The sequence below is a fragment of the Sinocyclocheilus anshuiensis genome, unplaced genomic scaffold (assembly GCF_001515605.1).
Source record: "Sinocyclocheilus anshuiensis isolate Anshui unplaced genomic scaffold, SAMN03320099.WGS_v1.1 scaffold3163, whole genome shotgun sequence".
Lineage (NCBI taxonomy): Eukaryota > Metazoa > Chordata > Actinopteri > Cypriniformes > Cyprinidae > Sinocyclocheilus > Sinocyclocheilus anshuiensis.
In genome coordinates this window covers 210137-221990 of record NW_015542737.1, presented here as the reverse complement: position 1 = coordinate 221990, position 11854 = coordinate 210137, and the positions used below count along the sequence as shown (strand labels likewise).

Genomic DNA, 11854 nt, shown 5'->3' with positions numbered 1-11854 from the left:
GAGGCCGGCGGCTAGAGTGAGGAACGGCCGGCGGGCTTGCGGCAACCACGTGTGACGACCCCGGGCTGGACTCCGCTTTGTCCACGGTGAAAGCCGATCCGGCGATTCACAGTGCAAAGTTGGTGTATTTCCTCAGCGACCATGGAATCACGGATCAGCTCTAGGCATGACGAAGCGGATATCGTCCTCTTTTGGAAGGCCAAACAAGGTAGTTTCGCTTTCACAATGAAACTCACAGCGTCTTCACGACATGGCGGCAGCAACAATACTACAGCGAGAATAAAAGTTACGCCTTCTTTCTTTGCGTGAACATTTGGGCGGTGTTATGCAAATCTTCCCACATCGTGACGTAGACATGTGGGGGCGTGTTAGAACGAGCCGTTTTAGGTAGGCGTGGTTAACTCTTAACTTTTATAAAGAATATCTCTTTGGATTTGAGACTTTAGTCTTTGCAACTTTACAGATCTTCTTTATGCACCAAGAGCTTGTAACACTTCAAAGAGAAAGGAAAAATTGAAATCGCATCATATGACCCCTTTAAGACAAATTATGTAAGCTCAGACTGAAGTGTAGGAAGAATGCACATTTAACCTGCACTAAACCTTGCATGTGTATGTGTCTGTGTGTGTTCTCTAGTGATTTACTGGGCTTGGTAACCTATCTGGACTGGGTGATGATCGTGGTCACCATCTGCTCTTGTATTTCCATGATGTTTGAGTCCCCTTTTACTAGGGTCATGCATGTCCCTACCCTGCAGGTATTCTAAACCCAACTGGTCACCATTCTATCCCACATGCACATCCAACTAACTTTTTTACCCTGTAAATGTTCCTCATCTCTTTCCTGAAGGCTGGTCATCATGTCTCGCTTTTGTTGCAGTCCAGCACTTTTGATTGCCACTCTTAACTAGTTTTGCCCTTTTGAGCACATTTGATAATGATCCACTTTAGAGTTCATTTACAGTAAGTTGACTTTGAAAGTGAATTTTCTTTTAGGGTGCCTCTGTTTCAAAGATCTTGTACTTTACGAAACAGAAAGTTGGGGCTGATTGACCTGCCACTCTTGAAAGTCTTCTGTCTCTTTTTCTACACCACTGATTGAAACTCCACTTCAGACAGTCCAGGATGACCTGATCTTTACCTGACAAGGATATTTTCAAGAGCACAGAGAAAGATTTTTATCCTGGCGAGTTTTTGTGTTATGACACTCCCAGTCTCAAAATCTTCTCTAACTTACCAGAAGACAAAGAATTGTTAGGACAAAGCTTGCAAACTTTTAGTTCAGTTTTTATAAAAAGCTGCTTTATGAAAAATTGTATTCTATTGTACACTAAACCACCCCTTTCCCTGCAGATCGGAGAATACGTGTTCGTCATCTTCATGAGCATTGAGCTGAACCTGAATATCATGGCAGATGGTCTGTTCTTCACTCCCACTGCAGTCATCCGAGACTTCGGTGGCATCATGGACATCTTCATCTACTTAGTAAAACTCCATTCTCAGCTCTCCTGTGAAAAACCCACTTTCCGACACATGTGAAAGGCAGCCTTCTAGCTGATTACTCACTTCTCTAATGAGGCTCTGAAGATTGCATTTTAATGACCCTAAACAGCGTTTTATTTAAATGACCCAGTCACGTCAATTTCATCCTGTTTACTCATTTCAGAAGAATTCTGCCTGTCTCACACAAACATTATTTGCATTTATACTTCCACTGCTGACTATTGCATGAGTAATACTTATTGCATTTATATTAATAAAGCAATATAAATATGCCATAAAAAATAATCTGTAGTTAGTGATTTCACATTCAAGATCAGAATTAAATGAAGAGTTGTGCCCTTTAAGGTGATCTTTCTGCCTACTCTGTAGGTCAGTCTGATCTTTCTATGCTGGCTACCAAACAGTGTGCCTCCAGAGTCTGGTGCCCAGCTCCTCATGATGCTACGCTGCCTGCGCCCACTGCGTATCTTTAAACTGGTGCCCCAAATGAGGAAGGTGGTTCGAGAGGTCCTCAAGGGTTTCAAAGAGATCTTCTTGGTGAGTGAACAAATCGTCCCACTTCCTGCCTGTAGTTGCTCAATAAAAGGAGAACAGAGATGGCTGGCTGTTTTCCTTATGCTTTCTTAACATTTTTTGTTTTTTTGCATTTATAATTTAATTTAAAATTATTTTTCAGTGTCTTTTTGCATCGTTTCAATAGATTATATTTTGGAACAAGAGGTTTGTGTTCTGAGCACATACACTTTGATTTAAATTGTTTTGTGGTGTGACCCCTTTAATTGAAAATCGAGAAGCTCTCTTCTTTGCAGTAGTGGAATGCAATGCATTAACTCAGCAGTATTTGTCTAGGAGATTTCTTTATGGACCTTCTTTATTAAAGCTTTGCTCCCCTTGGGTACTTTTCTTTGAGCTTATTATAGGGTTACTGTATATGAGAGTAATGCACTGACCATTTTTTATGGGAAAGCCATTTTGCTTTAGACCGGATTATTGATTTCCCAAACAGGTCTCTATTCTTCTTCTGACACTAATGCTGGTGTTTGCAACCTTTGAGGTGCAACTCTTTGCTGGAAAACTTGCCAAATGTAATGATCCCCATATCTCCAATAAGGTACAATGTAATTCTTACAACTTTTCAAACTAAGTTCGGAGTGGAGGATCTTCTGTACTTCACTGAAATTTTGTGCTTTGTTGACTTTTTCAGGAGGACTGCCATGGCATCTTTAGAATCAATGTGAGCATTTCAAAGAACCTGAATTTAAAGCTCAGGCCGGGCGAGAAGAAACCAGGATTCTGGGTGCCAAGAGTTTGGTATGAAATGGAAAAGAATGTTCTCTATAGTTTTTTTTTCACGTTCAAATTTAGTGAACAGTAATGCAATATAAAAATGTATTTTTGATATTTGACTAAAATTTGAGAATTTGAAAGACATTTTTACTTTTTCACAAATGAATAGAATTCAATTTCATTTAAAAGCACAGAATAACTCAACACAAACTGAACCTGTCACATCTTCAGTGTTGAGGTCTTTTTGAGAAATCCCTGTAGTAACATCTCATCTGTGACAGCACAAACCAGTATGATAAATGCTCTCATCAGATAAACAGCACCACATTTTCATCATGTTTCATATGTATTTTCCCCATAAGCAATAGTCAGTGTTGCACTGCATTTGTACAGTTTGTCGTGGGCACAGAGCAGGGGGCTGATATATCCTTCCCTCAGGCATAAACACAAACAACACAATCATACACCCACACACCAATGAGTCTGTTATTGCTCTAGAGATGTGTGCCAACACAATGGCAAATTATTTGTGAGACGTTAAATAATGAAGACCAGCAAAAGACACACATGGGTCCATAGCCGTTCTAGAGAAAGCAAGGTTTCTGCTAATGCTGAATAACAGAGAGAGAGAGAGGTGGTTGCTCTTTTATCTTTGAGCGCTTTGCGTGGTAACAGGGAAAGAGCAAGGCATTTGATCCTCTTGGTATTGTGTTCGTGTTCAGCCCATAGAGCAGTGTGTCCAGTCCGCTCACACACACACACACAGGCAGATAGACACCATAACATTTAGGTACATTTTATACCTGAGATTATAAGAAGGGAACAGCTGAAGTTTTTTTTTTTCCTCTTGTTTTTTTTATGTTTTAAGAGCAGTGGTACTTTATCTTTAACTCACAAGATGAGTTGACAAAATTATTTAAGTCACATTTTAAAAATGCTTTCTGAATGTTCTTGGTTTCGTGTCATTGCTTTAAATGTGATTATAGCAATTAATGTCTGGTTCATATTTCAATAAAATAAAATTTTAGAGTATTTAAAATTTTTCCATTGTGGTATTATTTCCATGACCATTACATACTTCAGTATAATGAAAATTATTCTTTGCAAATACATCTGCAAATACATTGTATGCTTAAAATGATACTTTACACATATACTTTACATTTTAAATAATATGTAATTATTTTTCTGCCTTACAGTAATAAGAATTAGATTTTTTTTTTTCATAACAGAAAGTTAGGGATTGGGGAGCAAGGAGAAAGTAAATGTGCTCATAAAAATCACAATGGAAAATAAAAAAAATAGAAACATCATGCTTAATATTCCAAGATAGAATTGTATATTTTACTTTTGAATTAGGAGTGACATTTTTCTTCCTAAGAATAGACAGAAATAAAAATGTCAAATATCTCTTGAACTGCTCTTTTTAGGGCAAACCCTCGAAACTTTAATTTTGATAATGTTGGCAATGCCATGCTGGCTCTATTTGAGGTGCTGTCACTGAAGGGCTGGGTGGAGGTGAGAGACGTCATCATACACAGAGTAGGACCGGTAAGTTACTTTTATTAAGATACTAAACTGTATACTGAACTGACTGATCATGACTGCACTGTTTAGGACCTTTGATTGTCTCTTAAAACAGATTCACGGCATCTACATCCACGTCTTTGTGTTCTTGGGCTGTATGATTGGGCTCACTCTTTTTGTTGGTGTTGTCATAGCCAACTTTAATGAAAATAAGGTATGGCATTTTTCTTACTGTTAGTTGATTAGTAGCTACAGTAGGTTTGTTGGCTGATCCCTGATCAGATGTGTTGGATGTTTTTGTTTAGGGCACTGCTCTTTTGACCGTGGATCAGAGGAGATGGGAAGATTTGAAAAGTCGACTGAAGATTGCTCAGCCCCTCCACCTCCCCCCACGTCCAGGTAAGTGCACTCTTGAGGTCTATAGAAATAAAATGTCAATTTGTGCACCACCATTATGTTGCTCTGTTGCAGTTTGTGCGCCATCATGTGTATGAGAATATAAAAGTAGCAAGAGAAACAATGTAGTGATATATTTTAATTACGTTGAAGTATAAACTACATCAGTTTGTTTGATTCAAAGTCATAATACTCATATTTTCTCTGTCAAAGACATCTGAAGATAACTGAAGCTTCTTATTTCAAAAGGAATTTGAATCATCCAAAATGGTCAAACAGCCACAAAGTGACATGTTGGTGGTGCACAGATAAACGTCACCAGAGCTGCAAGTGTATTATTCAGCAGCAGCCTCTCAGTCTCTCATCTCTTTCTTTCTCTCTTTTTTCTCTCTATCCCTCCCTCCATCTTCCACTCTTCCTCTCCTGGCTAATGAGCCATCCCTGCTTTGCATATGTTTCCTGAAGCATTTAATCAGCTCTCTTCTGCTGTAGTAGAGAACAAACTACATTTAAGCTTTCAGCGGTGGGTACACCCCCAAGGCAATCACACACTTGATAAAAACCACTCCACTTTTGAGTCAGAAGTTATAGCGGCCTGTAGTATGAATGACTTTGGGCTCTGTGGGCACCTCGGAGCCAAAGAGAGAAGAGCGATTCTCTCTGTGTCTCCCATAGATTGACTGACTGATTGATTTGGCAGTCGCAGGCTCTGCGGTGACGGCGGTGGCTCGTTATGTTTTTATGTTAGACTGCCGTTGGCTCGCCTGGAAACAGACACTTCAAAGACATGCTTCATAACAGCAGGAAAGAATAAACACAATTATCATAGTAGGCAATTATCCACGCATATTTTATGTGGCAATTAGACACAAAATAATGCTCCAATCTACTGACAACTGTGCATATTTGATTGATATGTTTTGAACCAAACTCCAAAGGCTGCAATGGACTGATTTTTGGTACTTTTCTATTCTTTTTCAGTCATTAAGTACATTGGAGTTGTTCAATTATCATTTTAACCAATAGGAAAACATGCAGCAGTTCTTTGTAAATTACAATAGAATTGTTCATCTATGCTGCCTTTGTAAACAATGGGCTGAACCAATGGCTTTCGCTATCAGCATGGAAGCAGCGTGCTCTTCCTCCAGTACTGATAACTGAAATCTAATTTTGTTCAAACAAAACAAAATGCATTTTGTGGGCCACACTGCAAGTAACGCAACCTTTTTAATTAAATTTTCCCTCAAAGAGAGATCAAATTTGAATAATGGTTTACTTCCTTTCTTTTTTCTTCTTCTATCACTATCAAGCATAATTAACATCCATATATTTAACCGGGCAGAGCAGTCTCAAAACTACTACTACTACTACTACTACTACTTCTATTTAACTATTTATTTATTTCTGTATTTATTTATTTAGATAGTTAGCTGGCCAGGAGAGGTGTGCTAAATATTTTTCTAAGCAATTTATGATTTTTCAGCCAATGGAACAGACAAAAAAAAAAAACATCTTCCTGCAAAAGTGTTATTGTTAAAAGTAAAACCATTAAAAATGCAGTAATTGAAACAAAGCTTAAATAAAATATGATATAATTATTATATGAAAAACTAAAACTTAAAAAAAAAAACTACAATTTATAACTAAAATTATTAAAAATTAATAAATAAATATAATTAAATACAAAAAACTAATAAACATGATGAAAGCCCATAACCAAATGACTAAAACTTCAAATGAAATACTTAAAATATAAAAATAATTTAAAGTATTGATACATAATATAATAACAATAATAGTAGTATAAATAATACTAAAATAACATTACAGCAATAATATTCACTGCATGCAATATAAGAACTAAATTGAGAGATAGCTATAGAGAGCTGTGGACGGCAGTAGGCGGAGCTTCCTTTGTGCTTCCTGCCAGGTAGTCTGCCTCATGGAATAACAGAAAAATCAATACCTTAGACAGCACTCGGCAGAGTAACCACATCAATTCCAACTCCATTGAAACCAGCTTCGAATAATCTGTCTGCGCTTTGTGTCTGTTGAAATGAACTTGTGATTCCGGTGTATGATGAATGGCACTCAGACCTTTAGCTAAAAGACAGCAAAACGATGATGTAGCGGATCCTAAGCAATGCCAAGGGTAAAGCTCTTACCGAGTGCATTGAATGAACAGTTGAGGTGATTTTCTCTCAGCGAGTCTATTAATTGGTGATAAAGGAGAGCGTAGAGATTATTGTGAAGGTCAGGGAATTTTAACCAGGCCTTTGTTTTATAACCACAGCACCGGATCATTCAGAAAATAACTAATTTTCTGTTCTTTCAAAGCTGAAATTCCTTCTCTTCCATTTGCAGAAAACGGTGGATTCCGTGCAAAAATGTATGACATTACCCAACATCCTTTTTTCAAGCGAGGTATTGCAGTGCTGGTGTTAGCACAGTCTGTCCTCCTGTCTGTTAAGGTGAGGAGGGTTACAGCAAAAACATTTTTGCTTTATTTCTGCACTAAAATGATAAATAATTTTTTGTGTATGTGTTACAGTGGGATGAACTTCACCTGGTTACTTTTCCTTTGGCCACAATGTCTGTGGTTTTCACGTTCATTTTTGTTCTGGAGGTAAAGCTGTTACAGTAGGCTATATATTTCCAATTCTGTTTGCTGTTCTTTCATGAGTCAGCCCAAGCAAGATTTCTTTCCAGCCACGAGAAAAGTTTTCAAATTCACCAGAGGCCTCACAGTTCATAAGGTCTTTCGTAAGTATTGTACGGTCATGACATAATTAAATTTGCTCTGCCGCAGGTGACTATGAAGCTGATAGCTATGTCACCTATATATATATATATAAAGATTAACATAAAATAATGTACTGAAACAACAGCTTAAATATTGGGGTCTTCTGATAAATGTCATTTTATTTTAAACTTTATTAAACATGGTAAAAATCTACCACTTTTTATTTTTTGTAAAACTCAAATATTTACAGTCATTCCTGAATTCTTTTTGAAAAACAAAACATAACAGAAGCTTTGTTTTAAGGCACTTACATGTATGAATATAAAGTTTCTGTAAAATAAAATTATTTCAACAAAAACTGAATCTGTACATCATCAATTATTATACCAAAGATTATGTAATTTCTAGTGAGCTCTGATTCCAAATTAAATACAATTTTCAGCCGATAATACATGTCAGACCAAAAGGCACTCCTGTTTGAACAGTCAAAAAATAAATGATCTGTTGTTTCAATGTGAGATTCACAAAAGGTATTCGTTATAATTTAAAAGTAATATTCGTGGTTTTAATTTTTGTTTTTAACTTTTGTTATGTTGATTTAAATGTGCTTTATACTGTAAATAAACACATTTTTTTTCTTTAGAATGCTTACACATACATGATGGGCACATGTGTGATAGTATTCAGGTTTTTCACCATATGTGGGAAGCATGTAAGTATGCATAAATATTTACACAAAATATATGTAAAATTACAGTGCATTTTCCTCCACTACCAAGCTGTCTTGTATTTACAGGTGACGTTAAAGATGCTTCTGCTAACTGTGGTCGTTAGCATGTACAAGAGTTTCTTTATTATCGTGGGCATGTTCTTGTTGTTGTTGTGCTACGCTTTCGCCGGTGTCATCCTCTTCGGCACCGTCAAATACGGTGAGAACATTAACAGGTAAGCCTGTGTCTTGTGACACATGGAGGCACTGATTGGACTGTGTCAGATTTGTAACACACTTACTACTACCCACGGCGCTGATATAATTGGTGTTGTCTAAACGTTTTGCTCGAATGCCCTACTTGCATTTGAGAGAATCAATTTTCAGGTACAGCTGACAGCATGAGAGGAAGTGACTCTGCGTGAGCTGTTACTTTTTCCTCTCTCGCCAACGGGCACGCAAACTTTTCCACTGCGGGGAAAGCCATCACTGTACTGTTTCGAATTTTTTTTCCAGCCACAAAAAAAGTTTTAAAATTCATCAGAGGCCTCATAGTTCATTAGGTCTTTCGTAAGTATTGTATGGTCATGACATAATTAAATTTGCTCTGCCGCAGGTGACTATGAAGCTGATAGCTATGTCACCAGCTGGATACTGGCAGAGCAGGGGAAACAGATATGACCTACTCGTCACATCCCTGTGAGTCATATGGATCATTTTGCACTTTGCTTTACAGGTACACACTAAAATGTCATGCATTTTCAAGGGTTTTGTACCTTTTTGGCTTAATTATTTCAGTTTTTATTGGACAATTACAGTAAGGCAACACACGCAAACGTTTTGCTCGAATGCCCTACTTGCATTTGAGAGAATCAATTTTCAGGTACAGCTGACAGCATGAGAGGAAGTGACTCTGCGTGAGCTGTTACTTTTTCCTCTCTCGCCAACAGGCACGCAAACTTTTCCACTGCGGGGAAAGCCATCACTGTACTGTTTCGAATAGTCACAGGTGAAGACTGGAATAAGATCATGCATGACTGCATGGTAAGAGATTGGATGGCAGCCCCGTTTTGCCCGCTAGCAAGCTTGCTCGCTGTGAAAATCATTTAAAAAACAGTAAACAATTCAGTTTAAATGAATCAGATAGAATTGCAAATATAACTGTACAGCGTCTGGTTTCATTCGACATGCTTCTGAATGATTTCTGTTAACAAAAACACATCAGCTGAGCCCCATGTGTTGATTATGTTTGTTTATCGGCCTCGTTCCCCAGGTGCAGCCACCATTCTGCTCTCCGGACAAACATCGCTACTGGGAAACGGACTGTGGCAACTATGCTGGCACCCTCATTTACTTTTGCTCCTTCTATGTCATCATCGCGTACATCATGCTCAACCTGCTCGTAGGTAAGCGCCTCTTTCCCCTGACTGCCGACATAATATCCTGTTCCATCTCCTGGGGTGGCATCTAATTTCCTCCCGCTTTAGACGCTAGCCAAACTAGCTCATAAAATACAATATCCCTGCCCATTCTTCTTCCTGATGTCCTTCCATGTTTATTATCTCTATTTTTGCCAGAACAGAGTGGTTCCTCCATCTCGTAGCTCAGCACTGGTCACTGCTGAATATGAATGAGGCTTTGAATCACTTTGGGTCAAAGCCAGTTTAGACTCTGTCTCTGTTCCTCTTGGTTTATGGACTGTATAGATGTGCACACTTTCTAGTCATCAGCATATGTTGTGGTGTGCTGGTGTCCCCAATAGGCTGCTCAATTAGCAAGTTGGGTTGTGCACCAATCAGAATTGATTTGAGAATGCTCTGTTCCAATTATAATTGATGTACCAAACAGGATGCAGTATTTATGCAGTAGAAGTTTATAGCATGGTTTCCACAAAAATATTAAGTAGCACAACAGTTTACACCATTGATTATAAGAAATGTTTCTTGGGCATCAAATCAGCATATTAGAATGATTTCTGATTTCTGTCACTGAAGACTGGAGTAATGGCTGCTGAAAAATCAGCTTTGCCGTTACATTTAAAATATATTAAAATAGAAAACATTATTTAAAATTGTAATAATATTTCACTTTGAGTTCAGCTCATGAAAAATGGGGGCAAAAACAAAAGTGTAGCGTTTATAATTTTGTTCAGTGTATTTTACTATTTTGATTAAATAAATGCAAGCTTGGTGTGCATATGAGACTTTCTTTAAAAAATATTTTATATCTTACCAGCCTCAATTTGTCTAATTGAAATTACATTTTAGCAAGACTTCCATGGCTAATATGATCCACATGCTAGGCCAACATCATACCTGCACCAGTGTTATTTTAGTATCATTGAGATAGTATTAGATATTGTTAATATTTTGAATGAGATTTTATTCATATTTTCTGCTTTTATGTTAATTTAAAGTTTTAGTAATTTTGTTGTTATTGCAATTTTTCTTAATTAGTATTAGTAGTATATTAGTTAAATTTTGTTGTTTGTAAATTTCAGTTTTATTTTTAGTTATTTTAGTACATCAAGTTAATCTAAATGAAAGTGAGAAATGTTGCCTTGGAGACTATAATAAAATAAGGTTTGAGTTTATTATTACGGAGTGTCTATTTACACTAAGTGCAAATAGCCCACCTTGTTGGCAGAGGCTATTTACACTAATTTCGCCCACCAACGTGTGATTGAACTAGTAAAAGTGCAAAAGACGGCTGCTAGATGTCAGCTTCAGTGGCATAGATGGTGTGTCATAGTCTTTTTGACGCGTTCGAACCCAAGTTCAACTTTTTTTCTTCCATTTTTAAATTTCATATCACATCGGAAAGGCGGCTCGGTACAGTTCACTTTTGGGGGGTTTACCACTGGATACAGTACCTGGTACCTGTTACTTTTTTAGTACCACCTCGGTTGAGGTTCCAAGTGAACCGTACTGTTACCAAAACGTGACGTGCAGGGTTTGAAATTAACACCCGCCAACCCGCCAAATTCGGGTAAAAATCAGCTGTGGCGGGTAACGCTGTCAAATCACTAGCTAATTTGGCGGCTTACTTTTCGTAAATTATGTTTACTAATTAATTTCTTGAGGAAGTTCATGTAAGCCAAATCTGCACAGATTTAGTGTAAATACTGAACTCGAGACTCATCATGATATATTAAATAAGCCTAATTGCGCAGCATCTGGGCATATCTATCTTACTTGAACATACCCAGCGATGTAGCTACTGGCCATCGGGAGCACTGGGACATTCCCGGTGGGCCGATCGCCGAAGCGAGGGAGCCCTCATATTAGGCGCTGTTTTTAAATTACAGCCCACGCGAAACTGCAAAAAGCAAGCACTCCAAAAGTGTGAAGCGGCGCTACCCGGTGCATCCACCAGCCGCGCGTTAAAGCAGAGCGGGATGAGTCTCCCGCACAGCGCTGCGCTTCCGCCACGATTTATAAGAGATAAACAGCACAAATCGCTCGATCCATTCAGAAATGAAACAGAATTGTGTTATACAGTTGTGTGATATGACAACATTAAAGGTTCTGCCTGAAAACAGCCACGACAAGGTAAAATGCATGTAAACAAACTGCAATGTAAACAAACTTTAATAGCTTATTTCTCTTTAAATGTTTCATTCTAATTAATTTTAATTTAAGTAAAATGTTAATTCAGTAAGAGCCTGATTAAAGATAAAAATCAGTGTCT

The 11854-nt window shown here is 37.8% G+C and overlaps 1 pseudogene; it reads left to right on the top strand.

The window, feature by feature from the left end:
- LOC107694586 (sodium leak channel non-selective protein-like) overlaps nucleotides 1-11854 on the top strand; it is a 65202-nt pseudogene that overhangs the window by 47715 nt on the left and 5633 nt on the right.